The 22062-nt window shown below is 42.4% G+C and overlaps 2 long non-coding RNA genes across 3 annotated transcripts; both read right to left on the bottom strand.

Annotated features, from left to right (window-relative positions):
* Window positions 1-12093: 12093 nt before the first annotated feature.
* On the bottom strand, window positions 12094-12573 carry LOC119308163. Its single transcript, XR_005149881.1, has 2 exons — window positions 12447-12573; window positions 12094-12348 (listed from the first exon to the last, which is right to left on the bottom strand). It is a non-coding gene; the product is annotated as an uncharacterized LOC119308163 (long non-coding RNA).
* A 1072-nt stretch (window positions 12574-13645) lies between these two features.
* Window positions 13646-21100, bottom strand: LOC119308162. 2 transcript variants are annotated; one of them, XR_005149879.1, is made up of 6 exons: window positions 20864-21100; window positions 20568-20778; window positions 17626-19197; window positions 17375-17450; window positions 16132-16258; window positions 13646-13709 (listed from the first exon to the last, which is right to left on the bottom strand). It is a non-coding gene; the product is annotated as an uncharacterized LOC119308162 (long non-coding RNA). The 2 variants fall into 2 exon arrangements; XR_005149880.1 differs by having other exon boundaries at window positions 16132-16200.
* Window positions 21101-22062: the final 962 nt, after the last annotated feature.

Genomic DNA, 22062 nt, shown 5'->3' with positions numbered 1-22062 from the left:
ACGAGCACCCGAGAGCACCGACGAGCTCCACCGCAGCCAAAGTCCACCACCCGCCTCGCCGATGCTTCCAGAAGAACCGCCGCGCCTTCCTCTTCGTCTCCACCAACTCACGTGACGCCGGGTGCACCGCAGCGTCGTCCCTGCCGCCTTCATCACCGCATCTGTCCGGCGATCGCCGCGGTCGATTCGCCGCCTCCGACGCCTCCCCGAGACCACCTAGCTGCTCATCGACCTCGCTGTGAGCCTCCGTGCAGAACCCCTCTCTTTCCCCTCGCGTTTGCGAGCTCTAGGCCATAGCTCCGTCGCGACCGAACTCCGGCCGCCGCCGAAGTCGACGCTGCGCTCGACTCAGGCCACGTCTCACCCTCCCGATGCTACCAATGGATGCGCGCAAGCGCCAGCAAGCTAACGCCGCCACCAGCTCGTCCTCTTGTGCACCATAGCGCTACGCCGCCCGAACCCGTAGCTCCGGCCGCCGCCGTTCTGGTCGCCGCCGTCGACCCCGGCCTCCCTGTGCCCAGCTGCGTGCGCCCCTAGACGCGCGGGAGCACGGGCTCCCTCCTGGTGCCCTCAGGGTGCCCAACCGCAGCCTGTAGCGCCACCCCGACCAACTCCGGCGAGTTCCCGCCGCTGTTGTGGTCGCCGGCGTCACCTGCTGACGTGGTGCCGGTTAATTAGTGCTAATAACCCCGCTAAACACCCCCAGAGCCACTGCCATGTGGGCCCCTGCGCTTAATTAGGTTAATATAACTATTCTGTTAAATTAGTGTTAGTGCCGTGGACCCCACGTGTCAGCTTTGACTCTGGCCCAGTCATCGTTGACCGGTCCCACCTGTCATTCACTCAATCCAGACCTGAGTCACTGACCAGTGGGCCCCACTGGTCAGGTTTGACCAGCAGCAGCGTCTGTTGACCTGCTGACGTCATAGTGACGCAATGCTGACGCAATAAGTATTTTCTGGATTTATTTTTTTTATTCAGGAAATTCCAGAAAATTGTAAAAACCTCTAAAAAATCATAGAAATTCAACCGTAACTCCAAATTAAATAATTTATATATGAAAAATTATCAGAAAAATTCAAGGAATCCATCTGTACCATTTTCATGCATGTTAGAACAACTTATAGCTGCTGTTTAGCACAAATCATATAAATGGCATCTGAATAATCACATATGGAGTTTGAATTTGAATCTTGTATTCATACCAACTTCATTTAATCTGTTGCTAGTTGCATTAGCTCAAAACACATTCATATTGCCATGTCATGAGCATGCATCATATTGTGCATTGCATTGATTGTATTTCTTCTTGTTGCCGGTATCTGTTCCCTCCCGGTAGACGATGTTCCGACGTTGTGATCGTTGACACTGATGAAGACTCAATGTTATCTTCAGAAGTGCCAGGCAAGCAAAACCCCCTTGTTCATTCCGATACAATCCTACTCTCTCGCCCCTGCTCTCTTTTACTGCATTAGGACAACAACGATTCAACTGTTACTTGCTGCGGTAGCTGAACCCCTTTATCCTCTGCATGACCTGTCATTCCACAGTAAATAGATGAAACCCACTAGCATGAGTAGGAGTTGTTTGAGCCCTGTTGTGCCTACTCATTCTTGCTTGTTTGTCATGCCTGCTACTGTTTAGAGTTGTGTCCGGTCTGATTTATCCGGGATGAATCAGAGGTGTGTGAACATGTCCTACTGTGTGTGAGCTAAGTGTGTGAACACGATTTGGTAAAAGGTGTCGGTGAGAGGCCATGTAGGAGTACATGGTGGGTTGTCTCATTGAAGCCGTCCTTAGGAACTGAGTTCTGTGTTTGTGATCCATGATTCAGCTACTACCATACATTGGGCCCTGAAATATGACCCCGCTCGACTTCTTATTCACCCTCGTCCTCTGTCCAGGAGTTGCAAGTAGTTTCTGGTGTTTGTAGTATGCTGGAGGCCGTGGACAGCGCTGACCGGAGGGGTGGGCTGTGATGCGGTAGGCACGTGGCCGGGTATACCGGGCGCCCGTTTGGTGTCACGGAACCCTGTTCACATCGTTTGGGGCTGTGAGCGAAACTCCAGCCGGATCTCCTCATGGATGGAACCCGAATAGGCGATAAACCTGGACTAGAGACTTGAGTGTTTAGGTAGGTCGTGGTCTACACCCACGTCGGCTTTCGCTTGAAGTCTGCCGAGCACATGTCGTGTGCAGACGCTAAGTGGTGGAAACATGTATGAAGAAGTACACCCCTGCAGGGTTAACATCATCTATTCGAATAGCCGTGTCCACGGTAAAGGACTTCTGGGTTGCTTATATCAGTTCATAGACAAGTGAAAGTGGATACTCTAAAATACGCAAGATAAGCGTGAGTGCTATGGATGGCGTTCTCGTAGGGAGACGGGAGCGGATCCATAGTGGTGTATTGATATGGTGAATATGTGGACTCGTGTGCGCCACCTCAAAAAGTTACTCGTAGTCGTAGTTCAGGATAGCCACCGAGTCAAAGCTGGCTTGCTGCAGTCAAACTCCACCATCCCCTTTGTTGATAATGATGCATATGTAGTTAGTTCTGATGTAAGTCTTGCTGGGTACATTTGTACTCACGTTTGCCTATTTTATGTTTTTGCAGAGAGACTTCAGTCTCACTAGTAGTTTCGCGTGGACTTCGACGTTTAGCTTGTTACCTCAGCTACGATCTTGTGCCCCGGCAGGATCTGGTAGATAGTCAGGCTTCTCAGCCTTTTTCAGTTATAGATGTCTGTACCCAGACATGATAGCTTCCGCTTGTGCTTTGATTTGTATGCTCTGATTGTTGGGTCATGAGACCCATGTTTGTAATATCTCGCTCCTCGGAGCCTATTGAATAAATTACTTGAGTCGTAGAGTCATGTTGTGATGCCATGTTGTATTTGCACATATCGAGCATATTGTGTGTATGTTATTGAAATGCTTGGTATGTGTGGGATCTGACCATCTAGTTATTTATCTTTAGTAGCCTCTCTTACGGGGAAATGTCTCCTAGTGTTTCCACCGAGCCATGGTAGCTTGCTACTGCTCCGGAACACTTAGGCTGGCCGGCATGTGTCCTTCTTCGTTCCTGTGTCTGTCCCTTCGGGGAAATATCACGCGATGAATACCGGAGTCCTGTTAGCCCGCTATAGCCCGGTTCACCGGAGTCCTGCTAGCCCAGTGCTACAGCCTGGATTCACTCGCTGATGACCGACACGTTCGATGCTGGGTCATGGATGCCTGTCCCTGTAAGTCTGTGCCACTTTGGGTTTACGACTAGCCATGTCAGCCCGGGCTCCTTATCATATGGATGCTAGCAACACTGTCATATACGTGTGCCAAAAGGCGCAAACGGTCCCGGGCAAAGGTAAGGCGACACCCGTGGGAATACCGTGCGTGAGGCCGCAAAGTGATATGAGGTGTTACATGCTAGATCGATGTGGCATTGAGTCGGGGTCCTGACATTTTCAATCTCATGCCTAGAAGTATTATCGCTGAGAATTTATATGCAAAATCCTTGAAAAATCCTAAGTGTTCGATCAAAGAATTGGACAAGGATGACAAAACTTAGATCCTACGCGTTATGCCTAGCTAGGGGCGTAAAATGATAAGGCTTGTTGGAAAGCAACCCAATGAATAAAATTTATTTTTGCTTTTTGCTTTCTATTCTTCTGTGTTAGCACATTTATGGTACTGTTAGGATTGGTTTTTTTGTGTTTTAATAAGTGTTTGTTCCAATCAAGGCCTTTGGAATGATTTGGGTGAAAGTTGATTTGATCTTGCTGAAAAACAGAAACTTTTGCGCTCACAAGATTATTTGTCATTTTTAACAGAAGAGTGCTTTTGAGTTGATTTTTTGCAGAAGATTAATAGACAAATTTCTCACGTCCACCAATTTATTTCAGAATTTTTGGAGTTACAGAAGTATTCGAAATATTCAGATTCTACAGACTGTTCTTTTTTTGATAGATTCTGTTTTTCTTTGTGTTGTGTGCTTGTTTTGATGATTCTATGGTTTTCTTTGATGAGTTTTTGACAAAGAGAAGTTGGAATACAGTAGATGTAATGCAAAAACAAAATAAGAATAGGTTTGCGACAGTACTTATAGTAGTGGTTTGCTTTCTTATACTAACGGATCTCACGAAGGTTTTGTTGAGTTTTGTGTGATTGAAGTTTTCAAGTTTTGGGTGATCTTACGATGGATGAAGGAATAAGGATTAGCAAAAGGTTAAGCTTGGGGATGCCCGAGGCACCCCAAGATAATATTCAAAGAAGTAGCAAGCAACTAAGCTTGGGGATTCCCCCGAATGGCATCCCCCCTTTCTTCTAACAACCATCTGATATGACTGGCCGGACCTACAGCCGTAGGAGGCCTACCGAGCAAGCTTAGCCCGCAAGTTATCTTAGTTTTATTTCACGTTATGGTTATATAAATAGATTGTAAGATTATTTTGAGATTTAAGCAATAAGACTATTTTATTGCCCGGCTCCCAGAGGAGCCGGAAACCCTAAACCCTAGCCGCCACTTGCCTTCGCCGCCGCCGCCACCGCCGCAAGGACGACGCCTCGCCGCCGGCCGCTGCGCTCCAGCCCACGCCCGTCTCCCTCCTTCCCATACCACCTACGCCCCAGACCCGGTAGGGCTCTAGGTTCTACCACCATCGGTATTTTACTTGAAGCTATATTTTTATTCGTCACATATTATGAGTTTTGGTTGGAGCATCTTGTATGATATGAGTCTTTGCTTGTTTTGCTTGGTGTTTTAAGTGTTGAATCCTAGCTGAACACACCTTTTTGAGAGAGCCAAAATTATACTATGATTGCTCCTATGCTTCACTTAAATTTTTAGAGCCATGGATTTGCTCTAGTGCTTCACTTATATCTTTTTGAGCACAGTGTGCTTTGTTATTTTTGAAGAAATGCTCTCATGCTTCACTTAGATTTATTTGAGAGTTAGTAAAATTTTAATAAATTCTCTCTTGCTTCACTTAGATTATTTTGAGAGAAAGAAAAAAAATTATGCTCATGTTCTTCACTTACATTTGTTCGAGCTTATCAAAAGCAACTTATGAAAATAGTCCCAAAGTGATTGATATCCAAGGAGGATATAATAAAAACTTTCATGAAGATCATTGGACAAAATAAACTTGATTCTTAGTAATGGTTTTGAGATATGACGATATGATCTGTGAGTCATGTTGATGAGTAATTGTGCTTTAGTAAGAATATTGATGTTAAGGTTTGTGATTCCCTATGCAAGCACGAAAGTCAATAGTTATGCAATGAAATTTATATCCTACTTATGGTGCATTATTCGGTGTTACTTATGCTTAATGCTTGGGTACGATATTTTTCGCTTTTGGGTTGGTCGCTTCTCAATCTTTTTGCTAGCCTTCATTTTGCAGTAAGTATGATCACTACTCGTGCATCAAAAATCCTTTAAACCAGTTTTGCCTTGTGAGTCCACTATACCTACCTATATGCGGTATTTCCATGTCGTTCTAAGAAAATTTGCATGTGCCATGTCTAATTTTCAAAATATTTTTCTCTTTTGTGTGCTCTACCGCTCGCGAGGCGGTGAAGGGTGACCAATATTTTCCATGCTAGATGTGTTACTCTCACGATGAGTGTTTATTCACTTGTCATTGCACGAGAGTACGAAAATGGTATTAGGGATGCCCAGTCCCGAAATAAAAAATGAATTTACTTTATGTTGTCAAATAATAAATTCCTTGGAAAGTGTTGGTATGGAGGGCACCCGTGGATATGGTTAGCCATGGAAAGTGAAAGTAAAGGTGGAAAAGGGAATAAACTTTATTTTCTGTTTGGGAACTGCCTATGATGTATCTAGCATGAGAAGTGTTGGGATCTCTAATTCGTTTTTGTTGGTGGGAAAAGTATGCCTCTCAAAAATGTTTTTATCTCTCAATTTAAGCATTGAGCTCTGGCACCTCTACAAATCCCTATTTCCCTCCACGAAGGGCCTTTCTTTTACTTATGCAATTTTTATTTTGAATTTGAGTCTCCATCTTCTCTTATAAAGCACCAACTAAGGGGCACTATGATCGTATTTGAGCATTGGGTGTAGTTAATATTCGAGTGTGTTTCATGAATGTATCAATGATTGAGCATGATGGGCTAGGGATAACTTGCTTTAGTGTTGATATTTTGAAAGACGTGGTTGCTTGTTGCTATGCTTGAGTATTAAAGTCTTCATGTCAAAACTAGACTATTGCTTTGAATCGTATAAAAGTCCAAATGTCCATGCTATAAAGAAAAGAAATGTGATGAACATGTTAGGCAACATTCCACATCAAAAATTCTATTTTTATCATTTACCTACTCGAGGACAAGAAGGAATTAAGCTTGGGGATGTTGATACGTCTCCAACGTATCTATAATTTTTTATTGTTCCATGATGTTATATTATCATTCTTGGATGTTTTACAATCATTGTCATTTTATATCATTTTTTGTACTAACCTATTGACATAGTGCCCAGTGCCAGTTGTTGTTTTCTGCATGTTTTTTACATCGTAGGAAATCAATACCAAACGAAGTCCAAACACAGCGAAACTTTTTGTGGATTTTTTTGGGTCAGAAGACATCCATTGGGCCAGAAAAGCACCTAAGGGGAGCAGAACCCACCAAGGCGCGCCTAGGGGCCCATGCATGCCCCGGTGGGTTGTGCCCTCCTTGTTGGCCTCCCGCACCGCGTCTTTGCTCTATAAATACCCCAATATTCCAAAAACCCTAGGGGAGTCAACGAAAATCAATTACAGCCGCAGAGTCCAGAAACACCAGATCCAATCTAGACACCAGCTCGGAGGGGTTCCTCATGTCCGTTGGTGCCTCTCCGATGATGCGTGAGTAGTTCTTTGTAGACCTACGGGTCCATAGTTAGTAGCTAGATGGCTTCCTCTCTCTCTCTCTTGATTATCAATACTATGGTCTCTTGGAGATCCATATGATGTAAGTCTTTTTGCAGTGTGTTTGTTGGGATCCGATGAACTTTGAGTTTATGATCAGATCTATGTTTTTATCCATGAAAGTTATTTGAGTCTTCTTTGATCTCTTATATGCGTGATTGATTATAGCCTCGTATTTCTTCTCCGATATTTGGGTTTTGTTTGGCCAACTTGATCTATTTATCTTGCAATGGGAAGAGGTGTTTTGTGATAGGTTCGATCTTACGGTGCTTGATCCCAGTGACAGAAAGGGAAACGACACGTATGTATCGTTGCTATTAAGGATAACAAGATGGGTCTATTTCTACATAAATAAATCTTTTCTACATCATGTCATCATTTTTATAGCATTACTCCGTTTCTCCATGAACTTAATAAACCAGATGCATGCTGGATAGCAGTCAATGTGCGGAGTAATAGTAGTAGATGCAGGCAGGAGTCGGGATACTAATCTTGGACGTGATGCCTATATAATGATCATTGCCTGGATATCGTCATGATTATTTGAAGTTCTATCAATCGCCCAACAGTAATTGTTTTCCCTCTGTTTGCTTATTTTCTCGAGAGAAGCCACTAGTGAAACCTACGGCCCCCGGGTCTCTTTTCATCATATTTGCTGTCGCGATCTATTTTCCTTTGCATTTATGTTTAGATCTATTAAACCAAAATACAAAAATACCTTGTTGTAATTTATTTTTTCCGCGATCTATTTATCCTATCTACCACTTTTATCTCATGTTATTTGCCTATCTTGAGGCGCCATACCCGAAAGGGATTGACAACCCCTTTAACACATAGGGTTGCGAGTATTTGTTATTTGTGTGCAGGGACTATTTACGTGGTGTGAGGAGGTTCTCCTACTGGTTCGATAACCTTGGTCTCATCACTGTGGGAAATACCTACCGTCGCTATACTGCATCATCCCTTCCTCTTTGGGAAAATACCGACGTAGTTCTAGCAGACATCAAGATCTTAAAATGATTGGTGTTTCTTCTATTGATTCTTTGTTTAGTAAAGTTAAGATTGATGAAAAGGAGACTGAAGAAGAGTCAACTTTAGTTAGAAGGCGTCCCTATGATTCGGAGGGTGAAAATCTTATTGAGAAAATTGATAAAAGTGGGTTTGAAGAGGTCAAGACTTTAACTCGTGATGTGCCCACTATTTTGGATTACAAAGACTTTTAACTATGATAGTTACTCTTTGGTTGATTGTATTTCTTTGTTGCAATCCATGATAAATTAACCCCATGCTTAAATAAAGCTTTTACTGAACATATTGTTGATGCCACTTTTGAAGAAAAGTTGGAATTAGAAGTTCCAATTCCTAGAAAATTGCATGGTGAGTGGGAACCTACTATCAAAGTCAAGATAAGAAATTATGAGTGTTTTGCTTTGTGTGACTTGGGTGCTAGTGTTTCTACAATTCCTAAATCTTTATGTGATGTGTTTGGTCTTACCGATATTGAAGAATGCTCTTTAAATTTGCACTTGACGGATTCTACTATTAAAAAGCCTATGGGAAGAATTAATGATGTTCTTATTCTTGCAAATAGGAATTATGTTCCCATAGATTTTATTGTTCTTGATATTGATTGCAATCCGTCTTGTCCAATTATTCTTGGTAGAATGTTTTTACGTACTATTGGTGCCGTGATTGATATGAATGGAACACTTTCCTAAAACAAGAATTAGGCCACCATATGAATCAATCATAAGGGCATCTTATGGATCTAGAACCAAGGATGCCAAAACTTAGATCCTACGAGTTATGCCTAGCTAGGGGCGTAAAACGATAGCGCTCGTTGGCAGGCAACCCAACTTGTATCTTTTTGCCTTTTGGTTTTCTTGCTGTTTTCAATAAAATACACAATTATACCTCTGGTAAGATGTGTTTTAGTGGTTTAAATTTGTGTTCGTGCCAAGCAAGGCCTTTGGGATGATTTGGGTGGAAGTTGATTTGATCTTGCTGAAAAACAAAAACTTATGCACACAAGAAAATAATTTTCATAAATCACAGAAACGTGCTTTTGAGTTGATTCTTTCTCCAGAATATTAATATACAAATTTCTCAGGTTTTCCTAATTTCTCAAGATTTTTGGAGTTAAAGAAGTATTCAAAATATCCAGATTGCTACAGACTATCCTGTTTTTAACAGATTCTGTTTTCTTTTGCGTTGTATGCTTGTTTTGATGATTCTATGGTTTTCTTTGATGAGTTTTTGCCATAGAAAATTTGGAATACAGTAGATATAATGCAAAAATAAAATATGAATAGGTTTGCAACAGTACTTATAGTAGTGGTTTGCCTTCTTATACTAACGGATCTCAGGAAGGTTTTGTTGAGTTTTGTGTGATTGAAGTTTTCAAGTTTTGGGTGATCTTACGATGGATGAAGGAATATGGACTAGCAAAAGGCTAATGTTGGGGATGCCCGAGACACCCCAAGATAATATTCAAGAAGTAGCAAGCAATGGCATCCCCGCTTTTTTCTAACAACCATCAGTATTTTACTTGAAGCTATATTTTTATTCGTCACATATTATGAGTTTTGCTTGGAGCGTCTTATATGATACGAGTCTTTGCTTGTTTTGCTTTGTGTTTTAAGTGTTGAATCCTTGCTTAACACACCTTTTTGAGAGTCAAAAATTATGCTATGCTTGCTCCTATGCTTCACTTAAATTTTTAGAGCCATGGATTTGATCTAGTGCTTCACTTATATCTTTTTTGAGCATGGTGTAATTTGTTATTTTTGAAGAAATGCTCTCATGCTTCACTTAGATTTATGTGGGAGTTAATAAAATTTTAAGAAATTCTCTATTGCTTCACTTAGATTATTTTGAGGAAAAGAAATATTATACTCATGTTCTTCACTTAAATTTGTTTGAGCTTATCAAAAGCAACATATGAAAATAGTCCCAAAGTGATAGATATCCAAGAAGGATATAATAAAAACTTTCATGAAGATCATTGGACAAAATAAACTTGATTCTGAGTAAGATTTTGAGATATGATGATATGATATGTGAGTCATGTTGATGAGTAATTGTGCTTTAGTAAGAATATTGATGTTAAGGTTTGTGATTCCCTATGCAAGCATGAAAGTCAATAGTTATGCAATGAAAGTTATATCCTACTTGTGGTGCATTATTCGGTGTTACTTATGCTTAATGCTTGGGTACGAGATTTTTCGCTTTTTGGTTGATCGCTTCTCAATCTTTTTGCTAGCCTTCATTTTGCACTAAGTATGATCACTTCTTGTGCATCCAAAGCCCTTTAAACCAGTTTTGCCATATGTGTCCACTATACCTACCTATATGCGGTATGTCCATGCCGTTCTAGGCAAATTTGCATGTGCCATCTCTAGTTTTCAAAATAAATTTCTTTTTCGTGTGCTCTACCGCTTGCGAGGCGGTGAGGGGTGGCCAATATTTTCCATGCTAGATGTGTTATTCTCACGATGAGTGTCGATTCACTTTTCAGTGCACGAGAGTACGTGAAAGTGCGTTATATCGACTAGAGGGGGGGTGAATAGGCGATTTTTATGAATTCTTCACTGAGGAATTTGCTGGTGAGGAAATTCCTAAATGAAGAACTACTAGCAGCGAAATAAGTACTCAGAAGTAAACATAACAGAACACAAGCATAGTCATCATGATGAAATGAAGACAAGCACAGAATACAGAAAGCGTAAACACAGGATAACACAAGAAAGAAGACGGACAGACTAAAGAAATTGATCTGAGAAAATTGAGAAAGTCTTCAGTCAAAGTTTTCAAACAGATATGAACAGGCACACAACAACAGGCATGAAGAAATGAAATAGTTAAGGAAATAGAACCAGTAAGCTTGGTGAAGACAATGATTTGGTAGACCAGTTTCAACTGCTGTCTCAGTTGTACATCTGGTTGGAGCGGCTGAGTACTTAAACTCGAGGACACCCAGTCCCGGACACACGGTCCTCACCGTATTCTCCTTGAGCTAAGGTCACACAGACCTCGCCCAATCACTCGTGGTAAGTTTTCAGGTGACTTCCGAACCTTCACAAACTCGATCACTCGGCGATCCACAATTCCTCTTGGATGCTCTAGACCTTAATGCCTAACTGTCTGGAAGAAGCACAATCTTCAAAGAAAACAAGCGTCAGATCCACGCAGGATCAATCTCTTCAGTGATGCTCAATCACTTTGGGTTTGCAGGTGTTGGGTTTTGGGTTTTCCTCACTTGATGATTTTCGCTCAAAGTCCTCGAAGGATGGGATGCTCTCAATTGACAAGTGTCAGTTTCTCTCGGAGCAGCCAACCAGCTAGTGGTTGAAGGGGGCGGCTATTTATAGCCTAGGTAGCAGCCCGACATGATAAGATATAAATGTCCTTGTCTGATATGACCGTTAGGTGGATAGATATTTTGAAACCGCTGGCGCATAGCACAGCAACGGTCAGAATTTTGACTATCAAAATCCTCAAGGCTATCATGTTCCTCACTGTGTAGGCAATTCACACTGGTGAATTCCTAACTCCTCAGTCAGAACAAATTCCTCAGAGACCAGAAGAACTTCGTCTCTGTCACTGAAGAATATGACGAACTGTATGAGATTTCCAATGGCTTCACTAGAAGGGATTGATAGGTATAGGATTTTGAGTTGAGCATCACATGGAAATTTTTTCTTAGTATTTCCTCGACCCCCTTTAACAGTACGGTGTTTTCTATGACTCAATAAAGAGAAAATGAAACTACGAAAGCAAAAGTCTTCACGCTTCATGTTCCTCGAATGATTGCCTAGTCTTCAAGGTCACACCAATTTCTTCACTTTTAAAATCTTCAGAATGTCTTCAAAAATCCAAAGTCTTCAGTTGAAGAACTTCATTTTTAGGGGTCGACTTTCTCTGTAAATATCAAACTCCTCATAGACTTATAGACCTGTGTACACTCACAAACGCATCAGTCCCTTAACCTATAAGTCTTCAATACATCAAAATCACTAAGGGGCACTAGATGCACTTACAGTACGGCAAAGGAATTAGGGATACCCAGTCCCGAAATGAAAAATGAATTTACTTTATGTTGTCAAATAAATTCTTTGGAAAGTGTTGGTATGGAGGGCACCCGTGGATACGGACAAGCCATGAAAAGTGAAAGTATTGGTGAAAAAAGGAATACACTTTATTTTCTGTTTGGGAACCGACTATGATGTATCTAGCATGAAAAGTGTTGGGAGCTCTAAGTCATTTTTGTTGGTGGGAAAAGTATGCCTCTCAAAACTGTTTTAATCTCTCAATTTAAGCTTTGATCTCTGGTACCTCTACAAATCCCTACTTCCCTCCATGAAGGGCCTTGTCACGACCCGGATTTGGTAGAATCCAAGTCTCTGTGTTTACTATGCTATCCCTGGATCATAGTTAGCACACACAGTAACAAGAATGAATATCATTAAAGCATACATCATTTTTCTACAACGGAAGATCCAGAATTAAGCAAATACATACCATTGGCACAACTCAATGCTGGCACATAATACAACGGAATAATACGTAGTCGCTAAGTTAGGGCTCCATCAACGCCACTGGGCTCGTTGAGTGTAGACCATAACCCTATCGTCTCTTAATCTATTGAGATCTGCACATGATAGGTGTAGGTGAGTACGTGGAATGTACTCGCAAATTGCAAAAGAAATTTAACAGAATATATATGCAGGGTAGTATTGATGGAGGTTTGCTTTGCATAAAGCCAATTTTCTCCTATACTAAATTTTATAAAGTCCTTTTGAAAAAGAAATATTTTCAGTATAAAAGGTAGGAGTGAGACACATGAATATACGCACCGGTGCCTATTCTCCAAATTTTGGTAAAACATAAATATGGTTGAAGTGAAACACATTCACTGTGCTCGTTCCTCAACCTTCCCTTCCCTTAAAACAAACTTTTAGAAAAGAGAGGGGAGATTCTTCTTCAGTCCAAGTCTTCAATTGCTCAAAATTGTCCGTAACCGGGGGCACGGCTAATCAATTAGGTCTAACCCTCTGCAGAGGCTGAACACGTTCCCCACATGACACAACCAACCCCGTTTACCGTTACACACTTGGGTGTACGACTAGGAGGAGATTGTGACGAAGCCTTTCCGTAACAACCCCCTATATCTGACCAAGCCACCCGCAACTTAGGCAATGAAAGCCCCTTTCCGATGGCGGTCCTGAGGTAAGAGTTTCCCGTTAGTACTAAGCTAAGCCAAAGCCCATAGTAGCATGTGGCTGTACTAGAAGCTACATCAAACTGTATTTGCAAGATCTCATTCCCCTGGACGGCAGTCCGCACCAAAAACCTGTGTGCAAGACCCCAGTCGGGCGCATTCACTGCAAGACCCCGATGGGTGCAATCACTGGTAGACGCTCCCGTCAATACCATTTCGTCCAGGGAGTAGAAGATAAAATAATATATAGTTTTGTTTCTCAATAGTTTTCACAAAACGTTGCCCCAAAATAGGCAAGTTTAAAGGTTCAAAACAATTTTGGTTTTCATCCCACCCATTTTGTGCAAGCGTGGCCAAGCATTGTTGCAAGTCTTGAACCTATGGCTCTAGTTAGTAATAATACTTTGTAAAACTTTTGTAAAACATGCATAGCATTAAAATACAAGAGATTATGCATAATATGAAAACATAGATCAAAGCATGATCAATTTGCAACTTGCCTTCGATTTTGCAGTCACAAGGTTCTACCTCCTCGTAGAATTCACCTTCGCACTCGTCGTAATCTAACGCGATAAATAACTCAAGTAAGACACTCGGCATATCCACATTACATAACAATGGTTCAAGCAAGCATTCAACATACAATAAAAATCCAAATAACAACACAAATTATTCGGTTGCCACTATCATAATTTCTAGGGCATTGTTAGGGTTGATATAGGATCAGGTGTGGTCTTGGAAGAAAATATGACATAGTCATATTCTAGGGTTGGATAATATTGATACTAAGTGAGGATTATGGTCTGAAGGGTTGTGAGACCAAGTTCATACAACAAATTTATCACAAGACTATTCGGAATATTTGACTTGGGTAAACGACAATGGTATGGCATAGGTTTCGAGATAAAAGAATTAAATCCATAATCTTGTAACTCCAGATTTTTGTCGTGGTTCAAATGACCAGAGAGGTTTTCTAGGGATCAATCTAAGAGATTTATCCTAAGATTAAATTTTTAGTTCAACGAAGTTTTTAAACGATGACCAAAGAAGGTCAAATTAAGGTGTTGATGATAAAACAACATCTAAACTATGTTGGAGAACTAATCCATCAGTTCCAACAGAAAGGTTAGGTCCTAAGGTCCAACTTCCATATATAAAACATTTTTATATGATTTACAGAATAAAAGACATAGCAAAATTACTCAAATTCGTATTTAAATCAAAACTAAATTTTAATTTGCGCAAAAGTGAGATTTCAAATCCCTACTCCTAATGTCTCAATACGTAAGTGGTTCATTCGCATCGTTCGTTTCTCTTCCATCGATCTACCCCCACCAGGCGATCTTCCTCCCACCGATTTTTTCCCTCCCTCCGAAAACATGCATATGTTATTAGTCTATGTTACTACCTTCATAGTGGGTAGTAACATATGGATGATAACATGCAAGCCTTCATTAATTGAGATATAGACTCATTTTGTCTTGAAGTGTGTTATGTTACAGTAACATATTATGTTACCACAAGCATCTCTTTCCTCATTAACTCCATGCCACATAAGCAATTGTTTCTTGAGATGTGTTACGTTACTACCTAAGTTACTCCCACTATGGCTAGCCTGATGAAGGTAGTAACATGGACTAGTAACATATGTATGTTACTAGTCTAAGTTACTCCCCACTATGACCAGCCTAATCTGCATACCTAATCGAGTTGATCCTGTTCGTCATGCATGTAGCCCACGTCCTTGTACTCCTTTTCTTTTTCCTAATTTCAATTCTGAGTTTGTTAATCCCGGGCCCTGATTACGAGCCACAGATGCGATGCTGCTTCGCTCCCGTCTCCAGGCGCTCGATGCACACAAGAACATGGACTTCGCCGAGCGCCTCCAGCCACACACAAGCGGCCGCTGGGAATACTGACAATAGCAGACAAGGAATTGCCTAGGTTGGATCGGAATTGATCAACTAATTTCGGATTGATGGTCTATAATCAAGGGTAACCTCTTTTCTATTATTATTTAGTTCTTTTTTTTGGAAAAATATTTAGTTTGTTGATCGAAAACAGAATTATTGATATCTGAATCATCTTGGAAAGAAAGAAACGCTTGGGTGTTTCGTCATAAGAGTGCGCCACCGACCATCCTACTCGCCGCCATCGTCGACGAGGCCAAGCTTTGGGTGACCGCCGGTGCAAAGAAATTAGGGTATATTTTTGCGGGCGAGTAATTGTCATGCCGTACCTGTGGGTGTGTTGTAAAACTCTAAGCTCTATTCTCTCCTTATTTAATAGATGAGGCAAATCTTTTGCCTCCATTTCAAAAAAAAAATCTGAATCATCGAACAAGATTTAGTGTTTTAAAAACTGACACTATTTCATATATAATTTTGAGATGACACCAACATTAAAGTATGGGCTACACCAGATGATCTCGATGCTGCTTTAGCTGCTTCTAAGTATGGGAGATCATCTGCTTATTCTCCAGTGAACAGTTTGAATAGGTATATTTTTCTAGAATAGGTTAAACTTTAAAATGTGAAGTTCTTTATGGTTATGCTAGAGATCCATTTGTTATTATAATAAGTGATGGCTCTTTTTTCCTGTGGATTAAAATTGCAACTACTGTAGTTCTTAGAAGCAGCTATTGCAAGCTATGACATTGTTAACTTGGAGTATATCTTTGAAATTTGCCAGTTTACTTATTAATTGTTTTAATTTACCTGTGCCATGTTGATGGTGGTTTAATATAGTGGATTAAAATTGGTAAAACTTGTTATTTTCACCGTAATAAGTATATGCACTTTGGAGTACTTTTGCCACTAATTCTTTCATTTGGTTGAAGCCACAGGTCAGCACCATTGCCTTGTTCATATGAGTACAAGATCAATGGTTATGTACAGATGAAACAATGTGTGTACTGGAGGGGGAACATGATCACCAAAAGAAACAAAATATGAAGGGACACGACCCAGCGTAAGAGTTATTCACCTGTGCCAAACGATGATCCTTGTTCAGCTATAGAGCTCTTCATTTCTCTTCTCCAGATCTAAAGAGTTTCTACAAGTGTTTTCCCAATATCTCAAGTTCAGGGATCTATCAGTTGACAAGAGATTTTCTGCACGTGTTTTTGTTAAACGACGATCCATTACAACCAAGCAAAAAGCATTAGATGGTTCTGAAAAGGAGTCTGAAGTACTCCTGGTTGTTGTATACTCTTGGATGTATCTACTGCAGGTAAGAAGCCTAATTATGTTGCTATCCTAATCATGTAGCAGTACCATTAAGCATCTATTTGCCACTACACACACTGGATAGTTAAGTTCCATGATAAAAAAGAATCAGTGAAGAAATATATCATGATAGTCAAGTTTCATTGATTTCAGAGGTCCCATATGCCTCTAAAGAAAATAGCAGAGAAGTTTCAATGGTGGAAATAGATAGTGGTTACATGATTGAAGCATGGTTTTCAGAATCTGGATAATATCTCCTGAATTCTGTATTTTGCAAGTAATTTCACTTGGAAGGAACTGTAAAGTTTTGCCTTCCAAGTAATCCATTCGTGAACTATTTTCCTCAGAAAGAAGGCCACTTCAGTAGGGTTCAAGAATAGATATTTCAGAATCCATGAAACACCTGAGCTAGACTGGAAACTGTAATCGTCAAGATAAAGCTGCCATTTTTTTCTCATGAAGTTTTCTACAGTCTTTTTATCACAGAAAAACCTAATGGACTCACTCCTCCTTTGGTTGGTTTTATATAAGAGAAAAATGTACTTCAAATAGTTTCACACTGTTGCACAGAGTTATCTGAATTCTTTAGATCAGCTCTGCTTAACCTCTGTAGGAAATATACCATAATATTTGCTATATTTATATTACGACGTCTTTAAGTTGTTATGAGCTATAATCAAAATCAGAATTAACTAACGGCAGTTTGGTCACTGAACAATCAATAACCAATAACAGATGAAATGGCTTGAATATCAGTTTCCACTATAGATTTTGTTGCTAAGTCTTTTGTTTCGTCTTAGTTGCTTTGTATTTTGCTTCCAAAACACCAGTTCCCACTTTTTAGATTTTGTTGAAATGGCTTGAAGATCACAACTATCAAATACCTAGGACAAATTACACATAAAGTGTCTAGAAAACTAAATACCGTTTGCTATCAGGACGATGGATTTTATTTTTAATAAAAAACAGCAACATATGTGTGTATAAGGAGAGCAATATACCTGTTGGTGATCAAGAACATATTTGGCAGTTTAAGTCCAGCGGTTCACGCTGATAGTTTCTTAATAGAAGTGCAACCTGCACAATAAATTATTTTTACTATCTTGCAAATACACTGAAAAGAACAAACATACACAACATGAATTTTTTTTAAGGGTGTGTACTGATAAAATCGCACATGGCGTACACTGAAAATATCCATAACCTTTGGAGTACTAATTATGCATGGGAAAAGATTCTTACTCGTACATACCTACATACTTCCTCTACTCCTCCTTGCGTGTGATGTAACCGCACGAGAAGGGGCCCTTTTGGGCCACATGAAATTGACAGCTGTTTGTCTGCAATCAACATAACTGAAGAACCACAAGGAGAACTAAAAGTTTAGAGCAAGCAAACACTGATGTATAGTGGGTTATCTTGCAGTTTTTCAAGCAATTAAAAAACATCTATATCAGCGGCAAATGGGTAGAAGGTGGCTGTTGAGGATCATTGGCGTCAATCCTTTGGTGGCCATCACAGTCAGAGAAGGTGGCGGCGCGACGGTGAGCAGCAACCCATATTGCCGTTGTGGCCTTGTGGGCGCCCTCAGCGCGACGGTGTGTACTCCTTGGCATGGCTCGGCTGCGGTAGAAGACTTTGCCCGACGACGAGGGCGTCGCCTCGCCGCGCCACACCGCTGTGCCAGATGTAGACCAGCGAGTCCCTCTGCACCGACCACCCCGATTTGGTTGACCAAGATGCCAGAGCCGGCGGGCGCGCTGGCTCGGTCTCGATGCGGCGGCGCCAGAGTTTGTCGGCCAGAGAAGGAGGACAGCGACACCGTACCGGGGAGAGGAGGATGCGGGCGACACCGTCGAGGCAAGGAAGGCTATGGGGACAGAAGGGGACGGGCTCCGCCAGTGGCGTGGAGGAGAGATGGCGGGGAGAGGTGGGAACCGGCCACCACCGTGGAGGGGAGAAGAATACGGGCTACGCCGTCGAGGAAAGGGAGGCACCGGTGACAGGATAAATCTATATGAGTTAGAGGAACACAGTGGCTGTGAGGGAAGAAAGTGAGAGGCCCCGCTGTGCGGTCTGTGTAGGTGAAAAAAAAGAAGTTTTACTACTTGCCTCACCTTGCCAAAAAACCAATTACTGTCTGAGTAGGTTTTTTTTTTTTTTCTCGAATGTGCGTACTATATATTCAAGAAGAGGATGGGAAAAGGAACCCCTCCACGTTGACAAGTACATGTTACATATGGACCAACTCCACCGATCAAGCCGGAACAAACTACTCTAGCCTAACTTCTCGCATCTGCCCACCTAGCTTGCCCTCCAAAGAGAGACTCTACATTACCTTTTAGGATTCAGGCATGTTTTCATGCGCGCCCCTCAGCTTCAATTCTACTCACGAGCGCCCGTGAAGATAGGGGGCGCCGTCAAAGACCATCATGTTCCGGTGCTTCCATATCTTCCACAATACGAGTAGTAAGATTGCTCGTGTATCCTTTGCTCTGGAACCTATCGTACTTGTGACGGCGCACCAACCCGCAGTCTCGAGTCGTGACTCGGCGTCCACTGTGGTCTATCTAAGGTTCGACAGATGACAGACCAAATCTATCTCGCGAATACGCAACCGATGAGAAGGTGATCAATGGTCTCCTCATGCTGAGTGTAGAAGGGTACGCGTCCTGATGGTCCAATCCACGCCTAGCAAGCCTGTCCGAGGTCCAACACCTATTGTGCATCGCGAGCCACAGAAAGAACCTGCATCGAAGTGGGGCCTTGGATTTCCATGTAAATTCCACTGTGGGCTCCACCTTCGCGTCCCATGAAGGTTTTTCTGGCAAATAAAAACAGTTTTGTTAGTTAATTCTGTTTATATGCATGTACTCTAATATAGAGGATCCATAATATAAAATATCATTTATATTTTTATAAGTTTCACTTTTGTACATCAGAGATAACAGCTGATAGATTTGGGTGATACTTTGAAAATATCAACTGACATAAACACTGGCATATGACGAGAGACTGGACTGAAACACCACGAAATGAGGGCCATGAAGTGGATTAAAATTATGGATTGCCTTTAAAATTATAATTTATATTCTTAGTCGGATCGCTGCTCTCTTTGTATACATCATTAGGGCATCTTCAAAAGCGGACCCTCAAATATCCCACAAGCATCCGGATCGCGCCGTTCGGACGCTGTTTGTCGTCCAACGCGACCCTGCATCGGTCCGCCGACGGGTTCGAACACACTTTTTTCACAAATTCGAGACAAACAAAGAGAGCTTGCCGTAGCCCAGACATCCGACTGGTCGGCAAAAAGCCACCACGCGCCCTTGTCCGTGCAGGATGGCGTAAGACCGATCTTATTCGACGAAAGAAGAACGTGATCAATAACTGATTAGCATGATGTTTGGCGGAAGACTTCAAGCTAGCTAGCTTGATTTGGCGGAAGGGACACAGCTAGCTAAATATGATTTACTTAGTACAAAGCTCTAATTATTATTAAATACATGGTTTGTCCGAAATATTGGAACACCTTCCGCTAAAAGCACTGATGTTAATCTATGTTTTCTCTCCAAAGGCAATGATTTTGCTGAAGTGTGTGGCGGAAGCTGATTGCAATGCATTGCATTGGTTGGCCGAAGGTGCATGTAACATGTTAGCTTTGTGTTGGCGGAAGGTGTCGTTTTGTTTCTTTTCTTAATTGACCGTTCTTTTAGCATGTTTAAAGTTAGACTGTTACGGACATTTGCGGCTACGGTTGGATGACCGGCTCTCGCGTCATTGTCTACGGACTGGTTCCCGATCCATGGACGAATGTGGTGTCCGGTTTGCGGGTCAGCATCGAAGATGCCCTTAAATTATCTTTTTAATCAACTTACATTGCACCGGGAAATGAATTTCAATTATTACAGTTTATCTTTTCTATACATGTTTATACTAATTTCAGCAAAATACTTTAAAAGCCCGTGGCAACGCACGAGCATTCTACTAGTTTTTATAATAAACTAGAGGTCCGCATCTATCCAGGGATATCTTATTTGTCAAATTTGGATAAACGGTTTAAAAGATGTGATTTTTCTAAGTTGGGCTAATTTTCTGGAAAGAAACAAGGTAAGAAAAAGAGTTGCCACGTGGCAGAATTCTATAGGCTAATATTGTTTCGTTTTTTTAACAGAGAAAGAGGGCTGGCCTCACCGGAGATGGAGATGGCCGGCAGCGGCGGCTCGGATGTGAGGTGATGCGGTGATCTCCGGCAACGTAAGAGAAGTGGACAAGGGAGAGGAAGTCGGAGTGAGTCTCCAGGACACGACGTCGGCTCCTGGTTCGCCTTCAGGTGGCTGCTAGATGTCGCCGGAGTTGGGCGCAACTCCGACCGAAAGCGGACAACGAAGAACTTGTGCTCCGACTGCGAGTTTTCAAAAGAAAACAGGGTCCATAAGATGCGCAATATCGAGATATGAAGGATGGAAGAGTTAGAATGTCTGCTTCACCTGGAACTCGCCGGAAACTTTCACGAACAGCCGCGGTGTCAAGCAACTCCGGCGAGCAATTTACGACGATGGGCAGGGGTATATGCTCCCGAAAGAGAGGGCTTCGAATGAGGAGATTATGGGCGACGCCCTAAGCTTTTATAGAGGGTCAGGGGAGGTCGGTACAGGTAGATCAAGGGGTTCAACGTGGCCATTAATGGCTGTTTTGTACGTGTATGTTTCACGGCTCTGTGCGTCCAAATAACGCAACAATGTTGGGTTTTAATTCCCGGAAGGGAAACGGTTGGGACCGGCGCACCGGCTGAAGATTGGGCTGGTCTCCCTCTTCCTCGCGCAGATTCCACATCTCGCGCAGCTTCCCGGGTGCGCGCCGCCCCTCTTCTTCTGCCCCCTCCTCCCCACCCCTTCCCCATCCCTTCCCCCTCCCTCCCCCCTGCCCGCCCCCCGGTCGCCGCACCACGCCTCCCCTCTCCCCGCTCGAAGCTCGCCCATGGCTCTGCGCGGTGACCATCCCATCTCGCCGGCGACCGAGGAGGGGGTGACCACGGGAGATGTTGCAACCGGGGCGACGGGGTTCTACCACGGCGACGCTGATGCAACCCCGCGGGAGACCGGGGTGTGTGACGGCGATGACCGAGGTGACCGTGGGCTGCAACCACAGCTTTTCTACCGCCGGTAGCCGGTTGAAGCTTTTTCTATATACGGTTGAAGCTTTTTTGTCAATGTTTTGCAACTTTTTCTCTGGTCGCAGGTCTGGTTGAAGCTTTTTTTTCTTAACGGATGAAGCTTTTTTATACACGATTGAAGCTTTTCCAAACCACAGTGGAAGCTTTTTTGAAAACGATAAAAACTTTTTTCGTTTTTTTGTGTTTGCTACAACCACGTCATTTTTTTGCTGCAATCGGCAACCACAGAAGCTACATCCAGTTAACATTTTTTCTACAATGACGACGGCGGGCTGCAGCGGTAAGCTTTTTTTTGCTGGAAGCGATAAACTTTTTTGCTACAACCGGTGTCGTTTTTTGTTGGAACTAGCAAGAGCCTCGAGTGGGCACACGGCGAGGTACAACGCGAGCACAACGACAAGTGCTGCGGCCGGCGGCCGGCGCCACCGGAGATGCGGCCATCTCCCCGGGAGCTGCAAGCCTGCAACCACGGTGGTGCAACCATGGGCGCATGCTGCTGCATCCACAGAGGGG

Source organism: Triticum dicoccoides, chromosome 5B, assembly GCF_002162155.2.
Source record: "Triticum dicoccoides isolate Atlit2015 ecotype Zavitan chromosome 5B, WEW_v2.0, whole genome shotgun sequence".
Lineage (NCBI taxonomy): Eukaryota > Viridiplantae > Streptophyta > Magnoliopsida > Poales > Poaceae > Triticum > Triticum dicoccoides.
Note: the sequence above shows the minus strand (reverse complement) of the source record. Positions and strands in the feature narration are given on the sequence as shown.